The sequence below is a fragment of the Danio rerio genome, chromosome 20 (genome assembly GCF_049306965.1).
Source record: "Danio rerio strain Tuebingen ecotype United States chromosome 20, GRCz12tu, whole genome shotgun sequence".
NCBI lineage: Eukaryota > Metazoa > Chordata > Actinopteri > Cypriniformes > Danionidae > Danio > Danio rerio.
The window spans coordinates 30659850-30677147 of NC_133195.1; positions in this window are offsets into that span (position 1 = coordinate 30659850).

Below are 17298 nucleotides of genomic sequence, written 5' to 3' on the forward strand. Positions count from 1 at the left end.
CAGTTTTGATTCTGAGGATTCGTTAGAGCCAGACACAAACAATCTGTACAAAGAGGAAATTGAACCTTTATCATAACAGTGTCCTAGGATTGCTGCCTCTAATGAAGAAATGTTAGGAATATCTAGTGAATGATTTTGAGATGAGGATATAAAGCTTCTAAGTTGAAGATATTTAAAAAAATGCGTCTTTGGAATATCATATTTTTTTGAAATTACTACAGTGCCATTTTTAATGAACTGTTAAAATCACATTTTAATATAAACGTTGATGTTTTATTTATCTTTTTTATTTTTTTAAGTGTGTTATTGTTCAAACTATTTATTATGTTTAAAGTGGCTGACAATAATGAATATTTATAATAATAAAAATTAATCTGCCACGTTTGTGAACTTAGCTGTAGCCACTTAATTAGCCCTACTATGTATTTCAATACAAGTCATTATGGTGGTACTTGGAGAGAGAATTTTTTCTGAGGTGGTACTTGGTGAAAAAAGTTTGAGAAACACTGCTATATACGATAAACAGAAGTGCAAAATAGGAGATGAGAGGGGATATACGGTGAGGTGAAGTAAACAGTTCTGTGGTAAAACTAGAGATATAAATAAGATGCACTTTGTAAATATAAGCTGATAACACTGCTATATACGATAAATTGCTGGATAACACTGCTAGATACGATAACACTGCAATATACGATAAACGGAAGTGCAAAATAGAGGATGAGTATGGGGTAGGGTGAGGTGAAGTAAATAGTTCTGAGGCTTAACGAGAGATGTATAGAAGATGTATATTATTAGATGTATATCAACGATTACAAAAAAATTAAGTAATGGTTTTGGACTAGCTCTGCAAATAGAGGTACTGTAAACTGTATTGTTTATCCTTGGTTTCAATCAAACTAAATCTGCCAAATAAGAATAGACCCTTAAATAGGAAGGCTTGAATTAAAGACAAATAAACAAATCAAAAAGTTGACATGATGTCATAGGATGTGACAATAAAAAGAGAAGATGCTTAGTTTTTCTCTTTATCACTGCAGTGTTGCTCATTACAGTTTAATACAGGTTCTATAATTGCATGCAGTACATCCTGCAGATCTTTAAGAGGTTGCATTTTTGTGTCTTTATCTGTGGTGCAGTGGGTAACTCATTCACCTCACATTAAGAAGGTTGCTGGTTCAAGCCCCGGCTGGGTCAGTTGGCATTTTTGTGTGGAGTTTGCATGTTCTCCCCGTGTTTGCGTGGGTTTCCTCTCGTTGCTCCGGTTTCCCTCACCGTCCAAAGACATGTAGTACAGGTGAATGGAAAAAGCTAAATTGGCTATAGTGTATGTGTGTCAATGCATGAGTGTATGGGTGTTTCCAAGTGATAGGTTGGGGTTGGAAAGGCATGTGCTACGTAAAACAAATGCTTGATAAGTTAGCGGTTCATTCCGTGGTGGCGACCCCTGATTAATAAAAGGACTAAACTGAAAAGAAAATGAATGTATAATGTTATGTTTGCCGAGATATGTGCGTTACATGATGATCTTAGAGCCTTGATTGCAGAAGACTGGTTTGAGCCTCCGCGGAGTCAGTTGGCGTTTCTCTGTGGTTCTAGAATTGCATGCAGTACATCCTGCAGATCTTTAAGAGGTTGCATTTTTGTGTCTTAATGTGAGGTGAATGTGTTACCCACTGCACCACAGATAAAGAAGGTTGCTGGTTCAAGCCCCGGCTGGGTCAGTTGGCATTTTTGTGTGGAGTTTGCATATTCTCCCCGTGTTCACGTGGGTTTCCTCTGGGTGCTCCAGTTTCCCCCACAGTCCAAAGACATGTGGTACAGGCGAATTTAGTAGGCTAAATTGTCCGTAGTGTACGAGTGTGAATAAGTGTGTATAGATGTTTCCCAGAGGTGGGTTGCAGCTGGAAGGGCATCCGCTGCGTAAACATATGCTGGATAAGTTTGCGGTTCATTTTGCTGTGGTGACCCCAGAGTAATAAAAAGTCTAAGCTAAAAAGAAAATGAATAAATGAATATTCATAAAAAATGGACACCTGGACACATTTATAAAAACTAACACCTTTTAAAGAAGTGAAATCACAGTAGGGATGAATCATCTACATCAGCCTCTTCTATGGAGATGTGTAGCGGCCTTCAATGTACAGTATGGACTCGGAGGATACCAAATGAGGTAAAGAGGCGCAGAGAACAGAGAAATCCAGCAGAGATGTACTGATGAAGAGAATTAGGCATACGCTAGAAAGTGAGAAAATGTTAGGTAGGAAATGCAAATATAGTTGACAGCTACATTGGTTTCGGGTTTACATGGATTGGAGATGCAGAAAATCCAAATCTGCAATGTGTAGTCTGTGGTGAGGTTTTAGCTAATAGCAGTCTTAAGCCCTCATATATGGTCCAGCACTTACAAACATGATACAGCCACTTACATGACATGCCTGTAAGCTTTTTTCAAGAAATATTGGAGGAGCTGCAGAAGAGGAAAAAAGGAGGCACAAAGAAGTGAAAAGTTGCACCATTGGTTTCCTGTGTACACTGCTAGCATTCTCTAGCGATGAGAAACATGCCAGATAAACTTTTTTTTCTGTGCTTAATGATGCTGAGAAAATTGTCAACTTCATAAAAGCTCGTCCATTAAATTCACGCATTTTATTATTTTATTTTAATCACGTTTCCAGAAAATATGTGTATTTAATTATTGTTGTTAAAAATGGAGTGTAATCGGAGAAAGGGGTGCTTAACAGGTGGCAAATGTTAGAAATGGGTGAACACAGTTTGGGAACCACTGATTTAGACCAATAGAACCAAACCTAAAATGCGAGCTCATAATCGTTAAATTTGGGTTCACCTAATCATCATGTCAAGATGATTTATAAATGTCATTCATTACTCGATATGTGGGTCTATTTTGCATAGAAAACTTTATTTTGCTGGATCCTTTAGGTGCAGAGCTCTGTACACTGTAGCTTTGTTTTGTTACATTATTCTGCACCTGTGTGTGATTTGTGCTGCTTTGTGTTGGAGCCTTTCATATTATAATAGTTTGACGCCCTCAAAGATTACTCATAATCTCGTTCTGTCGTATACATGTCATGTCGCCCAATTTAAAAAGCTGCAGCACAATGCACAAAACTACTTTATAGTTTGGCATAACATTTACTGTCATTATGGGTGTATTGTGTATTAAATGGAGGCTCATCAGCAAACAATTCTGACAGTGGCTTATTCCAGAGCCTCAGAATAAAAAGAAACTGATTGCTTATTGAGCAATATACAACAGTTTTAAGTCTCCAACAGGATTTATTTTGAAAAACTTGCACTTTATAATGATAACGTAACACCATTTGTATATAATATTTATTACACTTTTGTTTACTTTACACATGTGATTAGTCTTCATGAATTCAAACAAACAAACAAAAAAACTAATCTTTGTGTTCAGTTTTGAATTGAAAGAAGGTAGTTTCTAGTAAAGGGCTTTTTGTGTGCTTAGGTTTGACAACAATGCCTGGTTTGCAGATAGCGTATGTAGTTTCGGCCAACACTATAAATATCATGTGAATACATCACGGGGAAAGAGGAAAAACATGCCGTGAAGATATAGTGCTTTTGGTTGCTAGGAAACTGACAAACGGAGCTCTTTTACACTAATGCCAAGCACAGCTGCATATTATCAGGGGCTTTCAGATTGGACTATTTTCAATTGTAATGGGGAGACAATATTAATTCAGTCAATTTCTGGCAAATGTTCATGATGCTGCACTGCACCTCATTTAAAAAAGTCGGATGAGGGCAAATCAGCCATTATGCCTCATTTCCAATGTAACAATATGAAAAATGCAGTGTCGTCTGCGTGTTCGAAACCATTTTTTTGCATTAGGAACGGTAATTTACTCATTATCAGGGCTGAACTGTCCTAATTGATTAATAGCTCAACTCATGAATTAGACTGGGTGTATCTGCTTGTAATATTAGCAAATGAAAAAGATTCTTTGTCAAATTCTGAGGAAAATCTTTCCTGATTTTCAGGTTAGGCTAAACAGCTCATGATTATATGTTCTGAGCCCATTAATGGCAGGGCAAAAAAATATTTTAAGTAGGAATTTTAGTTAAAAGGTCAATAAATATATTTCCCACACATTATACTTCACACACATATGCAAGGTGATTGAAATTGAAATTAAAACACAAAAGATAGTGAGCCAATAATAGTTTAAAAAGTAAAAAAAAATACATACATATATATATATATATATATATATATATATATATATATATATATATATATATATATATATATGTATATGTATATGTATATGTATATGTATATATATATATATATATATATATATATATATATATATATATATATATATATATATATATATATATGTATATATATATATATATATATATATATATATATATATATATATACATATACATATATATATATATATATATATATATGTATATATATATATATATATATATATATATATATATAAAGAGAACATTGACGTTTTGAAATCTGAACTGAACTGTAGCTATATTAAAAATAACTTGAGGGACTCAATTTACGTCCTGCAGCAATTTTTTTCTATTATAATTGTAGTGATCTGCTTGAGGTAGTTCCATTTATTTTTATGCTTTTGATGAAGTAGCATTCAACTTAAAGAGCCCATATTATACATGAAATAGGGTCATATCTTGGTTGTAAGGGTCTCCAACAACAGTCTAATATGCATGTAAGGTCAAAAAACACTTTCATGGTCTTATAATCTGCATTTATTTTTACCTAATTATCCCAGCGACTCCCGTATGAATCGTCCAGTGATTCATTTGTTCCCAAACCCCTCCTTAGCGCGAAGCTAATCTGCGCTGATTGGACCAATGACAGCCTTTTGCGATTGGTCGACTGCCTTCAGTCAGAGAGTAAAATGCACAGCAGCTAATCAGCAATATAAAAGTAATCACAGTTCATACACGCTCGATAGTGTAAGGCGTGGATTTTAGCTGCCAGTGGGTCAATGTAAATACAGTCGATGGACTTGACAATTCAGACGATTAACTATTTTATTGAGCAAAAACTGTCGAGGAGATATCCAAGCTTGTCTCACTCTGCTCTTTTCACAGACACAAACACACACACAAACACACACACACACATTGCCATCGTCCGCGCACACAAACACAAAAACACAAAAACACAGCACACACACACACACACACACACATACCTCCGGACGACAGCGCACGCACACACACACTACCCTCGTCCACGGAGCTCCGTAAACAAAGTACAGTACACGCGGTTACAAGTAACAAATCACAACTAAATACATTTGCAAGCTAGAGTCAACGAGGCAACAACTTTAATCGCACGTACTTACACTTGAGAAATGGAGGAAGAAACCCATCCTGACGTCCATCAGTAAGTTACTCTTTACTGATCCTTCCTTTAACAAACGCCGATGATGTATTCTTTGTAGCATGTAGTTTGCAGAAGTTTCCAGTAGTTTCCAACTGCTTGGTTATTATGCTGAGGTTTCAACTTTGGGTAGAGGCTCGATAATATCCATCTGCAGTGTGACTTCAATCGACCGGCATGTTTGTGTGCGTGTGTATGTGTGTGTGTGTGTGTGTGTGTGTGTTTGTGTCTGCGTTACTGCGTCAGAGGGCTGGGCCTCAGGTTTGAAATCTCCCGGGTTTGCGCGTGCACGTGAATAACTTGGTTTCGTTCGTACGTCATGGCAAAACACCTAATGACTCTGTATCAAGGCGACTCGTTTGAAGCACTATGAGTCGACTCTTTTATAGATGAATCAACCGTTTTAAACACTGTACTCTTACATATTTAAGCCTTAGCTGGATACTTCACTTCACTTAGAGCTGTGTTACACACTACATGGAGGGGAATTTTCAAAAACCCATAATATGGGCTCTTTAAGAATCTTTAAGAATCCTTTAGACCACAGGTGTCAAACTCAGTTCCAAAAGGGCCGCAGCTCTGCACAGTTTAGTTCCAACCCTAATTAAACACACCTGATCAAACTAATTAAGTCCTTCAGGCTTGTTTGAAACCTACAGGTAAGTGTGTTGGAGCAGGGTTGGAACTAAACTGTGCAGGGCTTCGGCCCTCCAGGAATTGAGTTTGACACCCCTGCTTTAGACCATGTGCTAGACCATTTAGCTTGATGCTGTCTGTAATTAAATAATTATTTAGGCCTATTTGATTATTCGTTTATTATTTATGTACAATAATTAAGACAAAAAATAAGATTGTAAAATATAATCAACAACGGAACTGTAAATGAAAATGTCAATGAAAAAGCTTATTTACTTACTGTCTTAGTCCTATCACTTGAAAATAACAAACACTGTACATATATCTATATTTAGGCTAAAACACTGCTTTATTTATTTATTTAGACCTACTTATTTGTACTCATTGGCCTACTTGTGTGTACTTTTTCATTTTACTTGTCTTTTTTTTCCCTTTAATTTTACTTTCCAAAATGAATCCTCATTTCACTTAAGTTTACAATGACAATAAAGCTTGTTAACAAGTTTTTAATGAAGGAATTGTAATGCTTTGTTTCATTATTTTATCTTCATTTACAAGTAGCATAGTATTTACAGCTACTATATATTGCTGTCTGTTCGCATCCTGTCCCTTTGTGCCTTCTGGCGGCATAGCTGAAAACTGCCGTTATACCAAAAAACTTGTTCTTACTCCTTTAGTGTGGCAGCGGTGCCCCTTGCGGGGGTAATGCTACTTGTGTCACCCACTGTATAGTTGAAGTCAGAATTATTAGCCCCTCTGAATTATTAGACCCATTTATTTTTTCCCCAATTTCTGTTAAACAGAGAGAAGGTTTTTTTTCAACTCATTTCTAAACATATTAGTTTTAATAACTCATTTTCTAATAACTAATTTATTTTATCTTTGCCATGATGACAGTAAATAATATTTGACTGGATATTTTTCAAAACACTTCTATACAACTTAGTGACATTTAAAGGCTTAACTAGGTTAATTAAGTTAACTAGGCAGGTAAGTGTAATTAGGCAAGTTATTGTATAATGATGATTTGTTGTTCTGTAGACTATCGGAAAAAATATAGATTAAAGGGACTAATAATTCTGACCTTAAAATGGTGTTTACAAAATTAAAAACTGCTTTTATTCTAGTCAAAATGAAACCGCTTTTTCCAGAAGAAAAAATATAAAACATACAGTGAAAATTACCTTGCTCTGTTAAACATAATTTGGGAAATATTTAAAGAAAAAAAATTGAATGGGGGCTAATAATTCTGACTCCAACTTTATATTTATATATATATTTACTGCATAGAAAGGTAATAGAGAAAAGCAAATTTGTGAATAGAAATGGCTTGCTGTTAATACTCAACATTTAAGCTTATTAAAAAACTAACCTTGCATCTTTCGGGTGCAGCATTTATTAGCTCCTCAAATCCAAACATGAAATAAAAACTTTTAATTTTATTTGTATTTTTAAGTGTGGAAAGAACTTAAAATATCATTCAATTTCTTGTCCATATTGGCGCTCAGAGTATGGATAGCAAGAATGAGTTCATCGTTGCTAACTGATGAAACGGTGCAGCCGTTTCTTCCTCTTCAGCTCTTTTGTCTCCCTTTTTAGCTTTGTTCAGCTTTGTCATTGTTCAACATACTGAAGTGCAATATTACATTCATATATAAATCAAAGTGAGAAAATTCGGTTGGGTCAGATGGAGCTAAAGAATGTCATTTCATTTCACACCACCAAAAGTCCCCTTTTTATTTTTATTTGCCAAAATGAAAGTCTGTTAACAAAGAATGTGTATTGATTTGTGAAAGGAAATGAGGGTGAAATATTAAAAGTAAAAAAAAAATAAAAAATGCGCATTTCACGCTGATTGGCAAAAATATCACAAAAGTGTCTGTTAAATCAGAATCTATCCACTTTTTAATGTATTAAGCATGCCTGGATAATTAGCATCTGTCTTTTTTTGCCTTTTTAACTTCTATGTTCATCTACTAAATCAACAGATTTTCAATATAGGTTTAAAAGTACATTCCCTTCTTTATTTTGGGTGTACCGTTTTGTTCTGTTTTTAAATCTTGACAGCTGTGGTGAGTCAGAGAGAGTCCCTGAGGCCCAGTGACCCAGTGTCAGCACTCATCTGCTCCACACATGCTTCCACTAATGCAGAGACGCTCTTAGCACCATCTAAAGGGATTTTACTCAGACTATCAAAAGACTGCTGGAGTCTGCTTTGAAAATGACAACAACACAAAAAGCAAAGCCAGATATTAAAATGTTTGTGAAACGTTATATTATTTTATAGTTTAAGGTATAGATAAAGACATGGTCAAAAGATAACTTTCATCTATATATATGTTGTGCATTTATGCCAATATGCTCAAGCTGTTTTATTAAATAAATTATTTGTTCAGCACATTGTGTTCATTTCATGCTTGTCACACAATATACTGTAAATAGTTGTTTATTTCAAGAGTTCACACTTAGCTGATGATTTATAAAAGCTTGTTTGGCATGCTGTCCCGGGCGAGAGCCCCGAGCTCAAGGGATCCTCGAGCCCGGGGCTTCCTCCCATTGGCAGAGCGAGAGGGGAGCCTGAGCTCGGTGGATCTCAGAACTCCCCTGCTACGGTAGCTAAGGGAACACAAGGGGTTAGACAAAAGCTTGATTGTTATGTATGTTGAATGTCTTTGGTTGGTGGGAGGAAACCGGAGAACCCGGGGAAAACCCACGCGGACACGGGGAGAAAATACAAACTCCTCACAGAAACACCCACCGGTCCTGTGGAACCAGGGCTGGCAGTGTTCTTGCTGTGGGGCTCACAATGCTAACCACTGGGCCGCCGTGCCGCCCAATCAGAGGTAAAGGAGGAGAATAGGGGAGGAGGGGAGTTTCTTCTAAACGAAGATAAAGTTAACTGAAAACTGGCTATTTATAGTAGCTTAGGGCTCATATGATTGGAAGATAGTGATTAGCAAATGCGAGACTGGCCGTGATAAATCATAAGCACGTGATCCTTTTGAAATTAGTTTATGAATAAACTTCACTTGTTGTAAATTTTGCCTTCCAATATTCTTTGAAGTGGGATTCAAAAGTACAAATCACTACACTCTTATTTCATTATATACGTTTCTTTTCCTAGTACTGTCCGGAAGGTCATCCACCGCACGGTAGTTGGTCATTCATTCTGCTATGGTGACCTCTAAAAAAAAAGACTAAGCCGAAGGAAAACAAATGAATGATAAATTTTTCTCAGGTGTAAATCTGGTAAGATTTTTGGTAATACGATTATTAGGTAATATATAATAATTAGATTACTGTTCAATTTAGGTTTACTGGTATATCACAGTATTGTTCTAAAGCAGCTTTACAAAAGGTGAATATTGTGCCATTTAAAGTCAAAAACAAAAAAGTTAAGGTATAGCGTATAATTCTATTTTGTCTGAATTTTGTTAACATATTGTTGGTCATTCAGTCTTTTACATCTTGATCACAAGATCTAATATCTTATCAGGTTTTGTTGTAATATAAAGATGAGTATCATCATTGCAATGAAAGCTAATAATGTATCTAAGGAGCAATATTAGATGGTATATTATTAGTAGACTTAGACAGATTAGCAGATTTGTAATCATTTGATTAATTCAAACTCTAATGCACAGAACTGATGAGAAAAAAACAAAAACTAAAAAACCATAGTAAACTCTGTAAGAAATTCTGGGAGTGGCAATTCATTAAGAACCCCTGATTTCTATCAGTGAATAACAAACTATTCAGCCCACCACCCCTAAAATAACAACATCATTGACTCGCGACCCCTTCTATGCTCAGAGGTGATTATAAGCATACAAATATTGCACAGAATGGTGCACACACAACAATAGGAACTATGTAAACAAGCTTAATGATGACACAAAGTTAAACTATGGAACAACCATCTATTTTTTTAAATTAATCATTATTAATTTGTTATGTTTAATATTAATATTATCTAATGAGAAAGGTGAGCGCAATGTTATAGAACAAGACTACTTGGTTTAATTTTGGATATTTGGAGCCACTTGGAGATTGTCCTCCTTGTTCAGTCGTGTCCTTTATTTTTAATGTATGCGAGTGCCGTAAGGTGTCAGTTTAATTTTTATGTTCTGCATGTTATGGCTAAAATATTATAATTCTAATAGTTTAATAAAAAAATACGATTTTTGGAAATCACCAAATTATATATATTAATTATTATTATTATTATTATATATATATATATATATATATATATATATATATATATATATATATATATATATATATATATATATATATATATATATATATATATATATATATATATATATATATATATATATATATATATGTATATGTATATATATGTGTATATATATGTATATATATATATATATATATACATATTATTTTTATTATTATTTTTATTATTATTTTACTGTTAAATAATGGCTATATTTACAATGCAAATATTGGATCAGTAAATAGAAAGTAAGGGATCTTTTGTGGCTAGCTGAATGTATTAGACCATATAAGCAATTCGAATATAAAACCAATCCAGTAAAATAGGTTTTTAAACTCCTCTAGAAGTAGTTGAAAGTTATATCTCCATGTAAACACTTATATCATAACACTTATTATCATTATTCATCTGTGAAAAGACTGACAAATATGCATCTTGATACCTGGTGTATATGGGACCAGAATGTCTAAGGGGGAACATAAAACAAGTGGATTTTAATGTGGAAACTGCACTGCAGTAGCAGAATGGTTTTCCAGGTAAAAAAAAAAAAAAAAAGATGCATTTTAGTCCATTACATTGCCAGCTTTTCAGATAACATAAATATATTCTGCTCTACAAGTCAGTGAACAGAATATTAGCTTTTCAGAGTTCCAAGAGACTTCAGCAAAATAGCTCCAAGCATCTTCTTTTGTGCAGAAGATTAGGGTCTGGTGCGGCTCAAACCCATGAGAGAGTTCTAAAACGGAATGCTTTTACATGTTATCATCAATCAAACTTCACAAGGAGCCGATAAAGAAACTCATTAACTCATTAATCTGCTGTACAAAACAATATTATCCAAATAGCTGCAAATCATTGATCACAACATAGTGAAAAAGCATTCCATTTCACCTTGGAATTTCACTATTTATTGTGTCAGCATTGATATATCGCAATGACATTCAATGTTGAGGCAGGATTATTCTTGTTTAGAACATGAGATTTGCTGAGACACTGTAATCATTAACCATAATGGAGAGAAAGTTTCTTGTCTGCAAATGTTATTAAAGCCAGTGACTGTGTGAGCATATCAAGAGAGTTTAAAGCAGTTTGAAGACAAGAAATAGTATCGTTTGTTACTATAATAAAGATAGCATTTATTAAATGATTTATAGACTGTGCAGTGTTAATTTACATTTGATTATTAAATTTCTCTACTTGAATATGGTTAGAATACACAGAAAAGCATTTTAATTTGGCTAATTTAATTTGGCTATGCGTGTAATGTGTGTATTATGTTTTATTTATAATTCACTACAGAATCACCCCAGTCAATATAAACGAATGCCATATTTTCCAAAATAGAGGTATAGAAGCCATTCGGTTAAATTTGAATTATATATCTCTTATCTTCTGTTATCATATCATATATCATCATACATCATATATCATACCATATAGTATATCATATCTCATAAGTCATACATCATATCATATATCACATCATATCATAAATCATTGTATCATATCATATATATTGTATCATATATATCATTTTATAAATCATGTTATATATCATATAATTTATCATATAACATTTATCATATCATATATCATATCTTATATCCTATATAATTTTATATATCATATCATGTCTCATGTCTCATATATTATATATCATGTCATATATCATATTATAAATCATTTATCATATCGAATCATATCATACATCATATATAATTTATCATATTATATATCATATCTCATATCATATATCATATCATATTATGTATAATTTATCATATCATATATCATATCATACATCATATCATATATAATCATACAGTCTATCATATCGTATATTGTATGATATATCATACACCATATATCATATATCATGTCATATATCCTTTACCATATATCATGTCTCATCATGTATCATATCATAACTCGCATCTTATATATTATATATCTTTTATCATATATCTCAAATCATATCTCATATTATATCATAGTCTATTATATCATATATAATTTATCATGTCATATATTATTTACCATATATCATGTCTCATATCATATATCATATCATAACTCACATCTCATCATATTATATATCTTATATCATATATCTCATATCATATCTCATATCATATTATATCGCATATTATATTATATCATTTATAATATCATATATCATATCATACATCCTATTATATAGCACATCATATCATACTTTATATCATGTATACATCACAATATTTATATATTACAAAAAAAATGAAATATCGCAATGTCTGATTTTTCCAATGTAATGTACCCTTACCTTGGAGTACTGGTGACACATTCCTCATGCCACGCTCAACCGATTGAATCCAAATCAGTTCCACCACAGTGGCGGATTTTCCACTTGTCAACATCTGCTCACCTCCATAGCCTCGGCATCAGATCACCTTTGGCCTCTTTTGCCAGGACCGAGCTCGAGGGATATCTGAAAATGGCCTTCCGCCCAGGTTCCCATGACAACATTCACTCAAGTGCTTGTGATTTGGATAAGAGGCGCCCTGTCACCTTGTCCACCATCTGCCTCCACAAGATGGAATTTGTTTTGTGTCTCTCCATAAGGAGGTAGCAGCTTTGGCTGAGCACCAGACATATCCTCTGCTTGTTCCCCTAAATTATGCATGTTTTCGGATGCATAATGCATGTGTTCTGAAATGCACGCAAATAAAGCAGCTGTATTGTTTCATGTCTATGTAAGCAGATCGCTTATTTGGCTGGGTGCATTGTAAGCCTGCTGTTTCTACCCTTTCTGTGGCAGATTTGGCTGTGGATCTGGCCACGGCTTTGTTGTGTGTCCAAACAAGCAGTGCTGTTGTCGATGGCGAGTGTTGGCAAAGCAGTTATGTGCGTAAAAGGTGTTAAGCCAGAGATGTCCGGTGTGCACATGGACGTTGAAAAAGAAGAATAGGCATTTGAGTACCTGGCATAAGCAGACACTGGTGGCATAGCTCATTACTAAGCACTATTTCTGTGTGGGATTTTTTGTTCTGAGCTTGAAAGTGTGCCCGCACTCATTCCTTTACATGCAGATGAGCACTGACCGCTGTGTGTCATTTGTTTCTTTCATGACGCGTCTGGCACAAACATATCTGATGGCAAAGGATGTGGTCTCGTTATTGACAGATTTATTTCTTTTGAAAACATAGATAATGCTTGTGCTTTGTGTTTGAGATACAGTGAAACATTCCTCTGAAAAACTGATGATGATTTTTCAAAGGTGAGATTTGCAGACCATCCTCTCTTTTTTCCTGTATTTGATCTTACAGTTTGAACCTCCTGTCATAGCAGTGCATGCTGTTGGTGGATAAAAGCATGCAGTCTTATGAATGATCGTGGGATATCACATAATATATATATATATATATATATATATATATATATATATATATTTTTTTTTTTATTTTTTTTTTTTATTTATTTTTTTTTTTTACTGCATTTCATGTAATGTTGAAAAAGCAGCAAATACATTTGGTAAGCCATAAAGGGGTGGTCCACAGTGTATTTTTAAGGCTTGGTTGTGTTTATAAGATGCAAAGCAATGTGTGCTCATCCTTCATTTGTAGAAAATTGTTATTTTTTCATATATCTTACTTTGATTTAATACAACTATTCAGCTAACATGAAGCTCTGTCATATTTACTAGTTACTCAAAAAGGCCCACCCTCAAAAGGCTCTAACAACTAACATAGTGTGCTTTGATTTGCGGATCGGCTCCACGTCACTACATCACGCCCCTTCAAGCACGTGCTTTTGAACCGTGTAAACAGTAACTGAATCAGACAGAAAATGAAGAGGAATAAATATTTGACAAGCATCTTTCACATATATTTGAAATAAGCATATGTAAGTTCGGGCGAGGCAGTGGCGCAGTGGGTAGCATGTTCGCCTCAAAGCAAGAAGGTTGCTGGGTTGCTGGTTCGAGCCTCAGTTGGTGTTTCTGTGTGGAGTTTGCATGTTCTCCCTGCCTTTGCGTGGGTTTCCTCCAGGTGCTCCGGTTTCCCCCACAGTCCAAAGACATGTGGTACAGGTGAATTGGGTTGGCTAAATGAGATGGGTTGCAGCTGGAAGGGTATCCGCTGCGTAAAAACTTGCTAGATAACTTGGCGGTTCATTCTGCTGTGGCGACCCCGGATAAATAAAGGGACTAAGCCGACAAGAAAATGAATGAATGAATGTGCAAGTTCATATATTTTTAGTGAATATGGTATTTGAGTTGTAGAGCGCAGGGAAATTGGTCGCATAGGGAGACAGTGCAGCGCTGCTGAAGATTGTGTATGTATACAGGGGTTTGATGGAAAAATATGAATTTGTAGCTAAATGGTGCCAAACAGCATTTCCCGTTGTTTACATTCTTGTTTACATTCTCGCTACAACATACCGTTAACACTACAAACTGTGCATGTAATTGATCAATTTTAACAAATAAAAATACTTACAGGTTGTGGCTCACAATCCACTGATTCATCAGTTGGAGGAGTTTTTAGCTGTAAGCACTTCCAGTTTGTAAGTAAAATACTTACAGGTTGTGGCTCACAATCCACAGATTCATCAGTTGGAGGAGTTTTTAGCTGAATCCAGCTCTGAACAGGGAGAAATTCTGGAAGCTGTCCTTTGTCAAATGCTTGCTATATATATATATATATATATATATATATATATATATATATATATATATATATATATATATATATATATATATATATATATATATATATATATATATATATATATATATATATATATATATATATATATATATATATAATTCTCTGGAGCATAATAAAATTAAACTGTAAGCACTTCTCTCTTTGTATTGTATCATTTGCTAGCCCAAATATAGCAACAAAACAAGCTCCGTGTAAATAGCAGCATTTGGATGGCATTTTAGCTTTCTCTGCTTTAGCATTACAATGCCTCTGGCCATGTCCCATGCTGCAGGGGGTGTGTGCGTGTGGTGTATGCGCATAACCTGAAGCATCTGTGATCTCACTAAGACGGATGTATTTTTTGTTGTCCCTAAAATCGTTTGCTGTACGTTTTGTTAATCTAACTCTGTAAAAGCCAATGTCTCCCTTTGCATTGAACTTTGAGCATTGAGCCGATTACATTGAGAGATGTTGTTTATGTTCACACAGTTACTTTACACATCAACTAAAGTTTAAAATATGATATTGTAGCAGACCACCCCTTTAAAACATCAAAACACATTAACGCGTGAAATCAAAAACTGAAGGTTACACACACACACACACACACACACACACACACACACACACACACACACACACACACACACAGACACACACACAAACACACACACACACACACGTATGCATGGTTTACAGGGACAATTCATAGGCATAATGTATTTTATACTGTAAAAACACTTATTACTGTATATGGCCCTACCCCTAAACCCAAGCCTCGCAGGAAACCTGTGGAGAATTTTAAAAATCAAAAGACCCCATTAAGAATCATTTAAGCATTTTGAATTACAGGAACATTTAACATGTCCCTGTATACAGTATATCATTATATATATATAGCTTTATTTATTCAAGCATTTTTTATTTCCATTTTCACAGCTAGTCCCCACGGATGAACTACAGTGTTTGGGTCTGATAGTACATTGGTTTTCCTCCTCAAGTCTTAAGTTGAAGCAGTCGGAGTAAAACTTTACATAAAAGTCTACACAAAATATATAACGTATGGTTAATAAAGCACAGTTTCTTACACTGAAATTCACCTGAGAGTAACAGATGCTATCAAAGCCAGGAACAGTTTGAAATGAAGTCCATGGAGTATCTCAGAGCTGCTGGAGATTTCCCTGAAACAGCTTGATTTCGTAGCTCAACAAGCGTGTCGTTATTTGGGTTTGAAGATTTCCTTCTGTGTTTCCTGTCAAGGTTTGTTTTGCTCCCGAGCAGATCTTGTGGGCACTGTTGTGGTCAGATACTTAACGCCAATTCGGGGCAAGAACTATGCCATCTCTTTATCATAGACATGCTGCCCTGTCTGATTATATGGTGTTTGTTGATAATGCTTTATAATAACAGTTCATGAATAATGATTTACTAATATGTTACACAATCACTAAATGTTATTATGAGCTAATGATGAGATACAGCATGCAGTAATTATGAACTAACTTTAACTACATCACAGATGTCAATGTCAGTTCCTGGAGGGCCGCAGCTCTGCACAGTTTAGTGGCGACCCTAATTAAACAGACCTGATCAAACTAATCGAGCCCTTCAGGCTTGTTTAAAACCTACAGGTAAGTGTGTTGAAGCAGGGTTGGAACTAAACTGTGCAGGGCTGTGGCCCTCCAGAAACTGACTTTGACACCCCTGAGTTACATGCATTTGCTTGAATTATGCCTACCTTAATTATGTGTAGTACTTTTTATTTTATTTTATTTTTATAAACGCTTTTGTTTAAGCTTAATGTAACCAATATAAACTCATCATGACATGTTAATGTTCAATGAAAAACCAAACAGTCAACTTTATCAAATAAAATGAGTGTTGTTAACTAAAAAATTACTGAAAGTTAATTCTACTCATTTAATAATAATTTTGAACTAAATACCTCATCTTTGAATTAAATACATCATTACTTCAACTTAAATGGAGTAAGTTCACAGTATTCATATAGATTAGTTTTTGAACTCAAATGGTTTGTTGCAATCAGTTTCCTCAAACGGTTAAACAGTATATATTTTTGTAATGACTTTACTTGGTCATTATCATTTAATCATTCCTAACTACTCATGAATTGTGACGCAGACAGTACACTTTTCTTTTGTTTTTCTATGTAAACACACGCTAGATGGACGTGCATAACTTTTGATTAAACAAAAGAGTTCATGAGTAGAACGAGTTAATGATAATGTGCCCCTTTATGTAAAGTCATGACATAAAGATACATTAAGAGGTCAAAATTC